The sequence below is a fragment of the Macrotis lagotis genome, chromosome X, assembly GCF_037893015.1.
Source record: "Macrotis lagotis isolate mMagLag1 chromosome X, bilby.v1.9.chrom.fasta, whole genome shotgun sequence".
NCBI lineage: Eukaryota > Metazoa > Chordata > Mammalia > Peramelemorphia > Peramelidae > Macrotis > Macrotis lagotis.
The window spans coordinates 80146853-80164676 of NC_133666.1; the positions used below are offsets into that span (position 1 = coordinate 80146853).

At 34.0% G+C, this 17824-nt stretch overlaps 1 pseudogene; it reads right to left on the reverse strand.

The window, feature by feature from the left end:
- Positions 1-1108: 1108 nt before the first annotated feature.
- On the reverse strand, positions 1109-1645 carry LOC141498721 (protein kish-A pseudogene; annotated as a pseudogene).
- Between the last annotated feature and the right edge of the window lie 16179 nt (positions 1646-17824).

Genomic DNA, 17824 nt, shown 5'->3' on the forward strand with positions numbered 1-17824 from the left:
ATTTCCTTTTTTGCTTTCTCCCTAGAGACCCATAAAAATAACAGCAGTCTTGCAGAGAACATAAATTGCACTTGTTTTAAAAGCTACTGATGTTATTCTTTTGTTCGGTTTGAGAGTAATTTCTGTCAAACATTTTTTAAGAATAGATAATACTAAATTAGTAGATTTGATACAGTTCAGTACCTGTACATATCAGTGATATATCTTTAGACATCTAAAAGACACTAGATCAAGTTGTCAAGAAGAAAAGCCATTTGTATGGATCAATTGATCTATTATCAAAGTCTTTTTAAAAAAAAAAGCTTGAATTTCTGGCAATGAAAATAACTGTTTCATGATTAAAGACTTGCAATCCCAATCAGTGAAACATAGGAACACAATTGTTCTAATTAGTTTACTTCATCTTTCAAAAGATTAGCAGCAGGTATTTGAATAAAAGCTTTGAATATATCTAGATCCAGATTCCAGGGGAAATACTCTAGCAAATTTTTCTGATAGTTCTTTAATAAAGAGAATTCAAGATTTTTGTAATGGGATATGAAAACAATACTTTTCTTGTAACAACTCATATATAGACTGGCTCCATAAGGCTGGAAAATATACTAAACTACAGATAAAATGCAGTGCAAATTGAGTTGACCAGAGAAACATGTTTAAAGCATTATTACATATTAATGCAATTTTTATGAATGCTTGCATAATATGCAGTTATTTTTCTCAAATTAAAAAATGTTAATTGCAGAAATATTCTCATGTAAGGATACAATTTTCTTCCAAATCATATAGAAAGGAACTTAAGCAATCATTTGTCAACTTTGTTTTCTTCTATATGTAATAGAAATGCCTCCTGTAGAACAACAAGTGACATAACAGAATGACATATTCAGAATACCATTGTAGTGGCCCAACTCTAAATAAGATCAATCATTATTCAGATATCAATCTATTCTGGTATTAACAGTCACATCTTAGTTATTCATAGAGAATAATCTTAGTCCATTAACACATATAATTGAGAACAGAAGCCCGGAGTCTTTCAGTCAAAGTACACAGCTGAAAGGGTCAATAATCACTTTTCCCATTGTTTTCTCTGGAAATCTGACAGCAATTAAATTCTGGCATTTTCCAGCTCCGGGATGAACAAGATGCTGAAAGCCATTACTATACAGGATACTGCTACAGAGGGACCCTTTTTGTACACTAATTCTAACACACTTCCAAAATATACCCAATAGTCCAGTTTTATTTTTGTAAAAGAGGCTAGGAGCCAAGGATCAGATATATGCACAGGTGATGATGATGTTTGTCCTTTGTTCTTGAAGACCACAACATCAGGGAGGTGATGCCATGATAAGCACAGGAGTTGGATTTGAGTTAGGGGATGCTGAGCTAAGTCATGGCCTCACTTTCTCCCCCAGAGTCAATAGGGTCCAGTGGCCAGATATAAATCAGAATGACTGGATATGGCACTGGATGCAAGACAATCAGGATTAAGTGATATACCCAAGGCCACACAGCTAGTAAGAGTCAACAGGTCCTCCTGACTCCAAGGCTGATGATCTATTCATTTTGTCACCTAGCTGCAGATACATATTAGCATTAAGATTACTATCAATAGGGTCTGAAAGTTGAAAATGGTAAACATAGATACTGCCAGTCACATCATCTTTCTGGGGCAATGGGGTAACTTGATTTATTACAAGAGAAAGGCACATGCATGTGGAAATTCCTTATAACAAATACAAAGGTGTCCTAAATAAAATCAGAAACTTGAATATTTAAGGTTGCAAAAGGGGAAGTCTCATGAGAGGAGTGAAAGGCAATTCCCTTCCAAATGGGAGTGACATGGAAGAAGGAGGAAGGGAACAGTAGGGGAGGGGGAGCAAGGGGGAGGAGGGGGGTTTGGGATAGAGAGAGGATATTCTGCTTCTCTGAAAGGCTGCCAGCTGTACAAATACTTTATCAGTTTGAGCAAACTGGTCAGAGCTTATAATAAAGTGATGTTCATATTCTTGGGAAGAAAACCAGACCTGGAGAGATTATTTTCTTTTCAAATTCCCCGGACTACAAAAATACAAAAAGAGAGGTAAATAAATATTGCAACCTAGGATAACAACAATAAAATAATAACAGAGAAACCATTATGATATTTCTTTCTAAATTTATACAAAGAATCAAGGGTAAAAGCAGAAGTCACATAAATAGGCTTGAAATATTATGCACTAAACTTCACAAAACTCCACTTGCAGGTGAATTAATGTTTTTTGTGGTACTAAATTATAGAATAGTAAAGCACATAAAAAGTGGGAAGGGAGGAGTAAAATAGAGAGGAAGGTATGATGGAACCCTAATCAAGTCAAAGGGAACAATAAAAGAAAAATAATTCCTGAAGTCTCTCAAGAAGAAGAAAGCCTTCAAGAGAATTGCTGAGGAGGCAAAGGGAAGGATTGAAAAGGGGAGAGTAGTGAATGCCCCTATACGTGGAGACAGATATTCATTCTGGAGGCAAAGGAAAGGATTGAAAAGGGGAGAGTAGTGAATGCCCCTATACGTGAAGACAGATATTCATTCTATAAAGGGAGATGTGGACTCTACAATGGGTATTATCTCTCAGGATTTGGTGCTTAGAGAGTTGGGGAAGTCAGAGCTCCAGGGAGCAACTGACACACATAAAAGTGGGAAGGCATGGACACAGGGAAGAGCTTTGGAGGCAAAAATTTGGAGGGGGAAAATTGACCAAGGTGAGTGCAAAAGTCAAAAATGAGCTTCACCACCAGGAACATGAGAAGAATTCTGCCATTAGTCGATATTTTCTTTATAGTCTTGAGGAACTTTTATTTCTAAGAGTGAGGCACAACAGCAAAAAGGAGGTGAAGGTAACATGTACAAAGCAATTGCAGAAACTGTTTAGAAGAAAGAACCTAAAATAGGTACCTCAAAAGTTTTAATTCCAGTAAAGACTGATGGAGAGAATTCTGTGGGGGCAAGGGGGGAGGGAAGCAAGATTGGGGGGAAAATGTAAAACTCAAATAATGTCTTTAATAAAAATAAATTTAAATTAAAAAAAGTTTTAATTCCATGAGGAATAAGAAAATAAAGAAGGACTAAATTAGTACAAGAGCCATGAATTAAAAGTCTAGAATAGACACAGAGGGGAGATAAGTAATGAAGAGAGTAAGGGAAAGAAATTCTTTCTAGAAAAAAGAAGATAGGATTTTCATTTATTTATTTATTTTGAATTTTGCAATTTTCCCCCTAATCTCACTTCCCTCCCCCCTCCCCACACAGAAGGCAGTCTGTTAGTCTTTACATTGTTTCCATGGTATACACTGATCTAAGTTGAATGTAATGAGAGAGAGATCATATCCTTAAAGAAGAAAAATAAAGTATAAGAGATAGCAAAATTACATAAGATAACAGTTTTTTTAAAAATTAAAGTTAATAGTCTTTGGTCTTTGTTCAAACTCCACGATTCTTTCTCCAGATATGGATAGTATTCTCCATCGCAGATACCCCAAAATTGTGCCTGACTGTTGCACTGATGGAATAAGAAAGTCCATTAAGGTTGATCATCACCCCCATGTTGCTGTTAGGGTGTACAATGTTCTTGTGGTTCTGCTCATCCTCACTCAGCATCAGTTCATGCAATTAGAAGATAGAATTTTTAAAAACTAACAAAACAAGTTGAAGGGGGGGAAGGTGAAGGAGATTCTATTTGATTATTTAACTGAGAGGAGGACAAAGAGAAAAATTACATAACTAGATAAAAGCAAAAAAGCAAAAGGAATTAATAAGCAAAACTCCAAACCCAAGGAATGAATGAGAGGGGGGCATGTCAAGAGCATGGGGGGGGGGTGAAGAGAGTCAGTGGGAAGAAGCTACATTAAAATAGAATGTTAAAATAACTAAAAAGAGATAATACTTTGCAGTAGAAGGGGAAAAATCTTAATATGGAAAAAAATAATTTTTAAAATTGGAGAAAAATATAAACCTAATTTTAAACAGGAATGGATTAAACAATTCAATAAAACAAAAAGAGTGGCAGATTGGAAAAGAAAACCAAGCTCTGCAATATATTATTACAAGAAGCACTCTCAATATACCTTTTTCTCTGCAGTACATGGCACTTATACTGAAACTAACCACGTGGTAAGGCATAAAAACCTAACAAATGCTGAAAGGCAGAAATATTAAATGCATACTTTTCAGATCATGATGCAATAAAAATTACATATAACATAGGACCATGGAAAGATAAATCAAAATTTAATTGGAAACTAAATAACATAATTTTAAAGAACAAGTGGATCAAACAGCAAATTATAGAAATAATCAGTCATTTCATCCAGGAAAATAACAATGAGATGTCATACCAAAATTAATGGGATACAGTCAAAGCAGTTTTTAGTGGAAATTTTATATTTCTAAAGCTTATATGAATAAAATAGAGAAAGAGGAGATCAATGATTGGGTATGCAATTAAAAAACTAGAAAAAGAACAAATTAAAGGTCCTCATTTAATACCAAATTAGAAATTCTGAAAATCAAAGATGAGATAAAATTGAAAGCAAGAAAACCTTTGATATGATAAATAAAACTGAGGTGGTTTTGTGAAAAAAATTAATAAAATAGATAAACATTTGGATAATTTGATTTAAAAAATGAAAGAAGAAACCAAATGATCAATATCAAAAATGTAGAAAGTGAACTCACCACCAATGAGGAGTAAATTAAAGAGAAAATTCAGAGCTATTTTGCCCAACTGTATGCCAATAAATTTGATAATCTGAGTGAAATGGATGAATATTTACAAAAATGCAAACTACCCAGATTAACAGAAGAGGAAATGAAATACTTAATAACCCCATTTCAGAATAAACTCCCTAAGAAAAAATCTCCAGGTTCAGATGAATTTACAAGTGAACTCTACTGAACAGTTAAGGAACAATTAGTTCCAATTCTACAAAAATTATTTTTAAAAATAGGGGAAGAAGGAGTTCTGCCAAATTCCTATTTTATGACAACAATATGGTGCTGATACCTAAACCAGGAAGAGTCAAAACAGACAAAGAAGATTACAGACCAATCTCCCTAATGAACATTTAATGCAAAAATGTTCATTAAAGTTTTAGAAAACAGGGTGGTGCAGTGGATAAAGCACCAGCCCTAGAGTCAGGAGTACCTGGGTTCAAATGGGTCTCAGACACGTGATAATTACCTAGCTTTTTGGCCTTGGGCAAGCCACTTAACCCCCTTTGCCTTGCAAAAAACTTTAAAAAATTAAAAAAAAAGTTTTAGAAAAAAGATTACAGCAAGTTATTACTAGCACAGGGATGGTTCAATATTAGGAAAACACTCAACATAATTGAACATTTCAATAACAAAACCTACAGAAATCATATGATTATCTCAGTAGATGCTGAAAAAGCCTTTGACAAAATACAGCATCCATTTCAATTAAAAATGCTAAAGAATATAGGAATAAATGGAGTTTCCCTTAAAAATAATAATCAGTATCTATCCCAAACCATCAATAAATATTACATATAATGTGGATAAACTAGAAGTATTTCCAGTAAGTTCAGGGGTGAAACAAGGATGCCCATTATGACCATTACTATTCAATATAGTTTTAGAAATGCTAGCTTTAGCAATAAAAGAAGAAAAAGAAATTGAGGGAATTAGAATTGGAAGTGAGGAAGCAAAACTTTCACTCTTTGCAGATGATATGATAGTAAATTTAGAGAAGCCAAGAAAATCATTGAAATAATTAACAAATTAAGCAAAGTAGCAGGATATAAAATAAATCCACATAAATTATCAACATATCTATATATGAACAACAAAGTCCAAGAACAAAAGGTAGAAAGAGAAATTCCATTTCAAGTAACTTCAGACAATGTAAAATTCTTGGGAATCTACCTCCCAAGACAAACCCCAAAACTGTATGAACACAATTACAAAACACTTTTCACATAAATAAAGTCAGATCCAAACAATTGGAAAAATGTCAATTGCTCATGGTTACCTTGAATTAATGTAATGAAAATGGTACTTCTACTCAATTAAATTACTTATTCAATGCTATATCAATCAAACTACCAAATAACTATTTTCCTTAACTAGAAAAATAGTAACAAAATATATCTAGAGCAATAAAAGGTTAAGGATATCAAGGGAAGTGATGAAAAAAAAAAAGGTAAAGGAATGTGGCCCATCTTTACCTGTTCTAAAATTATACTGTAAAAGTGGCAATCATCAAAGCTTCCTAGCACTGGTTAAGAAAGAGTAATGGACCAATGGATTAGGATTGGTACAAAAGAAACAATAGTAAATAATCACAGAAATCTATTGTTTGACAGACCCAAAGACATTAGCTTTTGGGATAAAAACTCACTATTTGACAAAAATTGTTGGGAAAACAGAACAATGATTTGGCAAAAACTAGGCATAGACCCATATCTCACACTCTATACCAAAATAAGATCAAAATAGGTACAGGATTTAGACATAAAGAGCAATACCTTAGACAAACTAATAGAACAAGAACTATACTATCTGCCATAACTATGGAAAGGACAGAAATTTATGACCAAGCCAAAAATAGAGTACATTATAAATTGCAAAATGAATGATTTTGACTATATTAAATTGAAGTTTTGCACTAATAAAACCAATGCAGCAAAGATTAGAAGGAAAATAGAAAGCTGGGAAACAATTTTCACAACTAAGTTTCTGATAAAGGTCTCATTCCTAAAATACCTAGAGAATTACATCAAATTCATAAGGTTGCAAGTCATCCCCCAATTTATAAATGGTCAAAGGAGAGGAACAGGTGGTTTTCAAATCAAGAAATTAAAGCTATATACCATCATTTGAAAAATTGCTCTAGGGGCAGCTAGGTGGCATAGTGGATAGAGCACCAGCCCTGTAGTTGGGAGTACCAGAGTTCAAATCTGCCCTCAGACACTTAATAATTACCTAGCTGTGTGGCCTTGGCCAAAGCCACTTAACCCCATTGCCTTGCAAAAAAAAAAAACCTAAAAGAAAAAAGAAAAATTGCTCTAAATCATTACTGACTAGAGAAATGCAAATTTAAATAACTATTATGTGCTACCTCACACTTATCAGATTGGTTAAGATAACAAAAAGGAAATATTCGATCAATTTTGGAGAGGTTGTAGGAGGATTGAAACATTAGTGCATTATGGGTGGAGTTGTGAACTAACCCAACCATTCTGGAGAGCAATATGGAACTATGCCCAAAGAGCAATACAATTGATAATTCCCTTTGCCCCAACAATACCAATATTAGATCTATATCCAGAAGAAATCATAAAAAGTGGGAAAAGACCCACATTTTCCAAAATATTCATAGCATTGAAAACTAAGGGGATGCCCATCAATTGGGGAATGGCTGAACAATAATATATGGTATATGAATATTATGGAGTACTATTGTTCTATGAGAAATCATGACTAGGGGTGGCTAGCTGGTGTAGTGGATAAAGCACCAGCCCTGGAGTCAGGAGTGCCTGGGTTCAAATGCGGTCTCAGACACTTAATAATTACCTAGCTGTGTGGACTTGGGCAAGCCACTTAACCCCATTTGCCTTGCAAAAAACCTAAAAAAAAAGAAAAAAAGAGATAATGATTGATTGGACTCTAGAGAAGCATGGAAAGAATTGCAGGAACTGATGCTGAGTGAAGGGAGTAGAACTAAGAGAATACTGCACACATTAACAACAACATTGTGAGTTAATCAATCTTGATGGATGTAGCTCCTCTCAGCAGTTCAGAGAGTTAGGACAACCCTGGGAGACCTGTTATGGACAATGCTTTCCAAATCCAGAGAAAGAAAAATGAAACAAAACAAACTGCAGAATCTGGAGGAATACTATGTTCACTTTGAAAATTTCTTTTATGTTTTTCTTTCCTATCTCATGGCTTTCTTTCTTTTCCCTTAGTCCTAATACCTCATACAGAAACTGACTAACCTGTAAAACATGTTAAACCCAAATATATATTATAATGTTCACCAGATTGTTAACTGTTGAGGGAAAGGTAGGGTAGAAGGAAATTATGTAACTTATAAATATGCATATTCATGTGGATAAATGTTGAAAAACATTAATATATCATTGGAAAAATAATAAAATATCAATTGGAAAAAGGTAGGGAAAAAAGAAAAACTTTCAGAAATAAAGATATACATGGAATAAAAATGAAGGGTTAGAAAAAAAATTAACCAAGCATCAAGGAACTCAAAAAAAGCAAGAGTTTCAATCATGCTATCAGACAAAGCAAAAAACAAGTATTCAAAACATTAAAAGGCATAAACAAGAAAAGTATGTTATGTTGAAAGGAATCATAGACAACAAACGAATACTAATATTAAGCATATATGCTCCAAATGCCTTAATATCCAATCATAAAGGAAACATTAACTGAGCCCTAAGAATAGACACAATAATGACTAGAGAGTTCAATCTCTCTTTCAGATTTGGATAAATTGAAAAGAAAGATAAACAGAAGAGAAAATATAGAATTGAATAAATTTCTGGAGAAGCTAGAACTGAAATATTTATAGTATCTTCTAAATGTCTTTTGATCTTAGATGTATCTATTATATTTGTAAATTATTTCCATGTCTTGGATGTCAAATCCTTAGGAGAGAAATATAATACAAAGATGCCCCCTCCAATTTGAACATTTCACTTTTCCTGGGTACCTTCATTTTGCTTGTACAGAAGTCATCAGTTTATGTATTCAAATTTCTTTTCTTTTCTAGTTACCTCTGCCCTTTATTTGATTGAAAATATATCTCCTAACCATAGCTGTGAAAGTTATATGAGCTGCTTCTTTTAAAATTTTTAGGGTGTGCTTTTTAATATTAAAACTATTATTTTATTGGACAGCATTGTCCATAACAGGTCTCCCAGGGTTGTCCTAACTCTCTTATATTATTATTATCATCATCATTATTATTATTATTGTTGTTGTTATCATATTAATTAATACTAATATTATGCCCTTTTAGAATGTATTATGGAATATCATGTAAGATGTTGGTCTTAGGCCAAGCCTAATTTCTGTCAGGAAGTTTTCCAGTTTCCCCACAATTTTTATGAAATGTGGAGTTATTTCCTAAGTAATTTATGTTTCCTGATTTATTGAACACTGATTATTTAATTTCAGGGTTTTTGATTCTGTTATCTAGTCTGTTCCATTGTTATACCTCTCTATTTTTTTAATCAGTACCAAATGGTTTTGTTGACTGTTGCTTTATAATACTACTTGAGGTCTTTAAAAAAAACCATTAGAAAATTGTTAAAAATATATGCATGCGTGTTATCGACCAAATAGAGAGAGTAAACTTTATTGTCCCTATTCTATTTTTCCCTTGAGATTTCATGTTTTCTTCAATATTTTCAGTCTTTTGACTTTGTTTTATTATTCCTTGATATCACATGGGATCATTAGTGGTGCTGTAGTTCAGTCATTGAGTCAAATCTGACTCTTTGTGATTACATGTATCATAGTATACCATGGATTATATTATCCTCTCTATCTCTTCAAATGTATCCAAGTTCATGTCCATTGTTTCCATGACACTATCTCATTCTTTGCCATCCCTTTTTTCCTTTTGGTTTCATTCTTTTCCAACATCAGGCTCTTCTCCAGTGAGTCCCGTTATCTTATTATGTGGAAAAAACTTACTTTAATTAATTTAAAACAATTTTAAATGAATTTTAATTTAATTACTTGAAACTTAAGTTGTTAGCGTCCATCTAATATGTTCAATTTGCAAGGTTTTGTAGTTCTTTTTTTAAGCTGTTTTCTCTCCATACTTTTCCTCTTTAGGTCTCCATTTTTCCCCTCTACTGTTCTCAGTTCTAAAAATCATTTTTAGCCCTTTTTTAAACCTCTTGCTTTAGCTTTACAAGCTCTTTGTGGTTGGATTCTCTTGCTTTGTTTACTCATTCTTTCAACCTACTTCTTGACTTTGAGCTTTATGTCTGGAGCCCTGCACATTTCTGATGTAGGGAGGGATATCTGTCCTGAGTTTTTGTCTTCTTCCATCTTTGTTCTGCTTTCACAGCTTCAGCGGGGGACCTGCAAGTTTTCAGTGCTCCCAAAGTCATGTGATGCAGGAAAAAGTTTGCTGATTGCTCTCTTGCTCTGAGCTCTGCAAATTCCTGAACCAGGTTGGGTCTATTGGCTTGTTCTTTGTAGGGAGTTTCAGTGACCTTCTCACTGGACTTTGCCATAATTAGCCCTAAGTAAGGAGGCTCTTTGGGTTCACAGCAACTAGACTATAGGCTCCCCCTTTTGCTGGGATTTTGCCTGATTATTCCACTGCAAATTTCCACCCTAGACTGGAGGGTAGAACTGAGTCCCTGATTTGTTCCTGGCCACACAGTTAGGATTTGTGTCTGACTCAGTACACAAACTTTATTTCGTCACCTAGGATCAGATGGTGGATCACAAAGATGACAAATGGCAACAGAGACCACTGAACACAGTACAGTGAAGTCCCTGTATGGTCATGCTTTGGTGCTCATTTTTGCCCTTTATTCAATCTCAGGGCATTTGGAATCCTCCTTGCCACATGCACTACTGGCCAGATCCCATTCCATGGCCAAAGACCTCTGTCTCCCTAAACTGCCCTGGGATGGACAAATGACACAATGTGACTTTTTCTTGTCTTTCCTGATCAGAATATTGTCTGGTACATTGTCTAGATCTTTGCAGAGGAGATTTCTTGGGAACTTAGGCTGCACTACTTCCTCCTACTCTACCATCCTCTGCTCTAGTTTTGAAAAACAAGTATAAAAAAGTTATGTAAAACTTACTTTCATCCTACAACAAATCCTTTGCGAAGGATTTGTCTTGTAGGAAAAAAATGTTTCTCAAAACGAGGAGATGAAAAATTATGAGAAACAGGGACTAGAACAAATGGGGCATTTTACTTGGTTCCCCACTAATAAAACTATACTTGGAATAAGTCCCAACAATGACATCTAACATTTCTATTTTGAGTAGTAGTAACTGATAGAAGTAATATGGGGAAGGTTGGCAGGGACTGGAGGAGGAGAATATTATCTCTCTCTCTGTATACATGGTCAAGGTCGAAGAAACAAAGACTTCTTCAAAGCAGGATGAAGTCTTGGGTATTCAGCAAGCAGTAAAGATTTCATTCTACATTAGTAATGAAAGGGGTCTCTGAAATGATGGAGTGGAGTTTGTATTTGCATTATTTAATAATCCAACGACATTGACTTCCTGGCTATTCCACAAATAAAACATTTCATCTCTCACCTCCAGGCATTTCCTCTGGCTGTCCCCCACTCCTGGGGCACCCTCTTTTCTCCATTCTGAACAACTAACCTCCTTGGCTAACATTTTTTAAAAGATTTTATTTATTTTGGATTTTACAATCTTCCCCCCTAATCTTACCTCCCTCCCTCCACACCCCACAGAAGGCAATTTGTCAGTCTTTACATTGTTTCCATGGTATACATGGATCCAGATTGAGTGTGATGAGAGAGAAATTTTATTCTTAAGAAACATAAAATATGAGATAACAAGAACAGACAATAATATATCAGTTTTTTTTCTAAATTAAAGATAATAGTCCTTGGTCTTTGTTCAAACTCTACAGTTCTTTCTCTGGATACAGATGGTATTCTCCATTGTAGAGAGGCCAAAATTGTCCCTGATTGTTGCCCTTTTGGTATGAGCAAGTCCATCAAGGTTGATCATTGTAACCATGTTGCTGTTGGTGTGTACAGTGTTTTTCTGGTCTGCTCATCTCACTCAGCATCAATTAATGCAAATCCCTCCAGGCTTCCCTGAAGTCCCATCCCTCCTGGTTTCTAACAGAACATTAGTGTTCCATGACATACATATACCACAGTTTGCTAAGCCATTCCCCAATTGAAGGACATTTACTTGATTTCCAATTCTTTGCCACCACAAACAGGGCTGCTAGGAATATTTGTGTACAAGTGATCTTTTTACCCTTTTTCATCATCTCCTCAGGGTATAGACCCAGTAGTGGTATTGCAGGATCAAAGGGTATGCACATTTTTGTTGCCCTTTGGGTGTAGTTCCAAATTTCTCTTCAGAAAGGTTGGATGTGTTCATAGCTCCACCAACAATGTAATCCCAAATTTCCCACAACCCTTCCAACAATGATCATTACCTTTTCTGGTCATATTGGCCAGTCTGAGAGGTATGAGGTGGTTCCTCAGAGAAGCTTTAATTTGCATTTCTCTAATAATGATTTAGAGGAATTTTTCATATGACTATGGATTGCTTTGATCTCATCTGTAAATTGCCTTTGCATATGCTTTGACCATTTGTCAATTGGAAATGGCTTTTTTTTTAAAATTTGACTCAGTTCTCTGTATATTTTAGAAATGAGTCCTTTGTCAAAATCATTAGTTATAAAGATTGTTTCCCAATTTACTACATTTCTTTTGATCTTGGTTACATTGGTTTTATCTGTGCAAAACTTTTTAATTTAACGTAATTGAAATCATCTAAATGGTTTTTGGTGATGTTTTCCAACTCTTCCTTAGTCATAAACTGCTTCCCTTTCCATAGATCTGACAGGTAAACTAGTCCTTGATCTTCTAGTTTGCCTATAGTATTGTTTTTTTATATGTCTAAATCCTGTATCCAGGGGCTGGCTAGGTGGTTCAGTGGATAGAGCACCGGCCTTGGAGTTAGGAGTACCTGGTTTCAAATCCAACCTCAGACACTTAATAATTACCTAGCCATGTGGCCTTGGGCAAGCCACTTAACCCCATTGCCTTGAAAAATCTAAAAAACATAAAAATAAAAAATAAACCCTGTATCCATTTGAATCTTGGTATAGGGTGTGAGGTGTTGGTCTAATCTAAGGTTCTTCTATACTAACTTCTTGGCTTCCTTTAAGTCATAATTAATAACCCATCTTCTGCAGGAAACCTCCCCCCCCCCAGCCTTTAAATTCTAATGCCTTCCCTCTGTTCATTATTTCCTATTTATTCTGTATATAGTATTTTGTATCTGTTTATTTGCTATTTCCTCTGCTAGACTGGGAGTTCCTCGAGGGCAGGGACTATCTTTTACCTTTCTTTTTTTCTTTTGTTACCCTTTGTTTTATTTTATTTCTCAATTTTGTGCAAAGATAGTTTTCAACATTTGTCTATTTGCAAGTTCATGAGTTACACATTTTTCTACCACCCTCCCTTCCCATGGCAGCCAACAATCTGGTATAAGTTGCACATGTACATGTGTTTAACATATTTCCTTATTAGTCAAGTTGTAAAAGAGGAATTAGAAGTAAGGGGGAAAGACCATGAGAAAGAAAGAAAAATGAATAAATGGTAATTTAAAAAAGAGAACATAGTATGCTTAGCTCTGCATACAGACTCCATAGTTTTGTTTTATTTTTCTGAGTGTCACTATCACTTTCCATAACAGGTCTGTCAGAATTGTCCTTTATCACTGAACCACTCCATTCCACAATATTGCCATTAATGTATATACAATGTTCTCCTGACTCTACTCACTTCACTCAACATTAGTTCATTCAAAGCTTTCCAGGCTGTTTTGAAATCAGACTATTCATGATTTCTTACACACCAATAGTACTCCATAACATTCATATATCATAAGTTATTCAGTCATTTCCCAATTAATGGGCATCCCCTCAGGTTCCAATTTCTTGTCACTACAAAAAGAGCTGTGATGTCCCCCCTCCTTTTTATGATCTCTTTGAGATATAGACCTAGTAGTGCTATTGCTAGATCAAAGGGTTTGCACAGCCAATCTGAGAGGTGTGAAGTGATACCTCAGAGATGCTTTAATTTGCATTTCTCTAGTGCAATCTATGCATTTCTCTAATACTAGTCAATAATTATTTAGAGCAATTTTTCATATGGCTATAGATAGCTTTGATTTCTTTGTCTGAGAATTGCCTTTGCATATTCTTTGACCCATCAATTGGAGAATGATTTCTTTTTTATAAATTTGACTCAGTTCTCTATATATTTTAGAAATGAGTCATTCAGACAAAGAAAAACAAAACAAAATGGGACTACAGCATCTGGATGAACACTATGTTCACTTTTTAAAAATTTCTCTTATGCTTTTCCTTCCTAGCTCGTGGTTTTCTTTCTTTTCCCTTAATCCTATTTCCTCATACAGAAAATGTCTAATCTGTAAACATGTTGAAAACCAAATATACCTGTACAATGTCCACCAGACATTGAAGGGAGGGGGATAGGAAGTGACAATGGAAGAAAACTATGTAACTTATAAAGATGCATGTGGATGAATGTTGAAAGAATTTCCTAACGTATAATTGGGAAAATAAAATTAAAAAATCCTAAAAAAGATAAAATAGAACACTTAATACACATATTATTCTCAAAAACTGAGAAAGAATCTTTACCAGATTCATTTTATGTGACAAATACGGAACAAATATTTATGCCAGAGAAAGATAAAACACTAAAGAAAGAAAAATATCATTAATATCCATTCAAAATTGTGGCTTGTATCCCATCAAAGAGAATACAGAAATGTATCCAAGAAATCATTTATTAGTATCAATTTGGATTTATATCATAGATACAAGGACATTCCAGCATTCAGAAAGCAATATAATCAGTCATATAAAATATCCCAAAGCAGATGATTATCTCAGTAGATGTAAATACAACACTCTTTTATTCTAAAAAGAATGAGAGAAAAGCTCTACAAAGTATAGACATAAAAGGACCTTTTTGAATATCATTAAAGTATTTATCTGAACCAAATGCAATCATCATATACAATGGGAATATATCAGAAATTTTCCAAATAAATATGGAAGTTTAGTGAGGATAGCCATTAAATCCACTATTATTTGATTTAGTTTGGGAATGTTAGCAATAGTAATAAAACAAGAGGAAGAAATTAAAGGCATACAGAGAGACAAAAAGATAGAATAAAACTATTCCCTATTTGCTGATGACATGATGGCCCTCCTAGAAAATCCTAGGGAATCAGTAAAGATATTGATAGTTTCAGAAATCCTCAGAAATCAACTATATTTCTTTTTAATAATAAAAAATTCAAGAAGCAATAATTAAAAGGAAATCTCAAATAAATACACATAAAGTATTTGGGGACTGACCTCAAATACATGAAAGACTCCGTAGATTCAATTGCAAAGTGTTCCCTAAAGAAACAAAGAACAACCCAAATATATAGAGAAATACTCAGTGCTCCTTGAGACTGTGCCAATACAATAAAAATGACTATCAAATGACTATCAAAATTAATTTACACTTTTAATGCAATATCAATCAAATCATCAAAGGAATATTTGTATATACAGAAGTTGATAAATAACAACAAGCTTCATTTGGAAAAACAAAAGATCCAGAATATCAAGGGAAATTATGAAAGAAGATGGCGACAAAGAAGAAATAGTACTTCCAGATTTCAAGCTACATTATAAAGCAGTAGCTGGTATTGATTAAAGAATAGAGAAATCAGTCAATGGAACAGACAGGTAAGGCAGAATCAGAAACATTGGAAACCAATATATTAGAAAACATTCTATTTTGTATATATTAGAAAATATAAATTATTTAGGAAAGAACCACCTAATTGATGAATATTATTAGAAGATCTGGAAAGTGATCTGGCAGTAATCTTAGGAAAAGCTCAGATCAACATTTATACCACAGTATCATGACATATTGTAAATGGATATATAACCTTAATATTAAAGATCATGCTATTAAAAATTAGAAAAGAAGTAAATCATACACTAGTCACATCTATGGGCAAGAGATACATTCTTTACTAATTAAGAGATAGAAGCAATTGCAAAAGATAATGTAGATAACTTTGAAAACAGAAAAGCTTCTGCAGAGACAACATTGATACATCTAGGATAAGAAGGGAAGTGATGGAATGGGAAAAAATCTTTACATCAAATTTCTCTGAGAAGAGTTTAGTGTTCAAGATATATAAATAATTAATATTCAGAGTCACAATATATAAACTTAGATATATGGGGCTATATATGCAAATGTGTATAATAAATATTGGTGAAATATGTATGTATAAAACTAATAACCATTTCCCAACAAATAAGTGATCAAAGGATTTGAACAAATTGTTTTCAAAATAATTGTGAAATATTCTCAGTCATATGAAAGAATGCTCTAAAAGTCACTAATAAGAGAAATGCAAATCAAAACAACTCTGAGGTTATACCTTACACACTGCAAATTGATAAAGAGGACAAAAGATGGCAATAATAAAAATCAACGTTGGAAGACTTACAGGAAGACAGGCACATTGGTGCATTATTGGTGAATAGACACAACCATTATGAAAAACAATTTGGAATTATGCAGATAAAGTGACTAAAATTGCCATAGCCTTTGCCCCAGAGAATTGTTTACTGATTGATATCTCAGGTAGCCTATTGATAAGAAATATTCGGGGGCGATTAGGTGGTGCAGTGGATAGAGCACTGGCCCTGGAGTCAGGAGTACCTGAGTTCAAATGTGGCCTCAGACGCTTAATAATTACCTAGCTGTGTGGCCTTGGGAAAGCCACTTAACCCCATTTGCCTTGCAAAAAACTAAAAAAATAAGATTTCACAAGCAGTGAAACATTTACAGCATCTATTTTTGTGATACTGAAGAATTAGGGAAAGAATAGATGCCCTTTGATTGGGAAATTATTAAACAGATGAATATAATAGAATGCTATTGTCCTGTAAAAAATTATGAATATGATTAATACAAAGAAACAAGAAAGATCTTCATGACTTGATGCAGAATGAAAGAAGCAGAGCCAAGAAGAAATAGGACTACAACAATGTACATAAATGGAAATAATAACCACACCCACAAAATCAAAGATAATGTTAAAAAAGTATAAAAAAAGAGGGACAAGATTTCAGAAAAGTCTGGAAAAGCTTGCATGAACAGATGTTGGATGAAATGAGCAGAACCAGAAGAACACTGTACACACTAACCACAACATGAGGTGATGATCAACATGATGGACTTGTTTGTTTCAGTAGTCCAATAAACTTAGACAATTTTAAAAGACTTTTCATGGAAAATACCTTCCATATCCAGAGAAAGAACTTAAGGAGTTTTAAGGAGCTTTAAATAAAGGCCAAAGTTTATTATCTTCAGTTTTTTAAAAGTTGTCTTATGTATTTATAAAGTTCTTTCTCTCTCTCTAATTTTTCTTTCTTAGTTTGAATCTTCTGTTCTCTCACAATATGATCAATATGGATCTATGTTTAGCATGGTTATAAATGTAGAGTCTATATCAGATGACGTCCTGTCAGAGGGAGGGGGAGGGAAGGGAGGGAGGGAGAAAATGTAAAACTCAAAATCTTGCAAAAAAAAGGATTGGTAAAAACTGTCTTTGCATGTAGTTGGAAAAATAAATAAAATATTTTTTAAAAGTACGAAGAGCAAGCATGGAGGGGAGTTCACTAGTGATATTTTATATTTTCAGACTTTTTTATTAAAGATTTTATTTATTTTGAATTTTCCAATTTTTCCCCTAATCTTACTTCTCTCCCCCTACTCCCCACAGAAGGCAATTTGTCAGTTTTTTCCATTGTTTCCATGGTGAACATTGATCCAAATTGAGTGTCATGAGAGAGAAATCATATCCTTAAGGAAGAAACATAAAGTATAAGAGATAGCAAGATCAGACAATAAGATACCAGGTTTTTTTTTTCTAAATTAACGGGAAAAGTCCTTGGTCTTTGTTCCAACTCCACAGTTCTTTCTCTGGA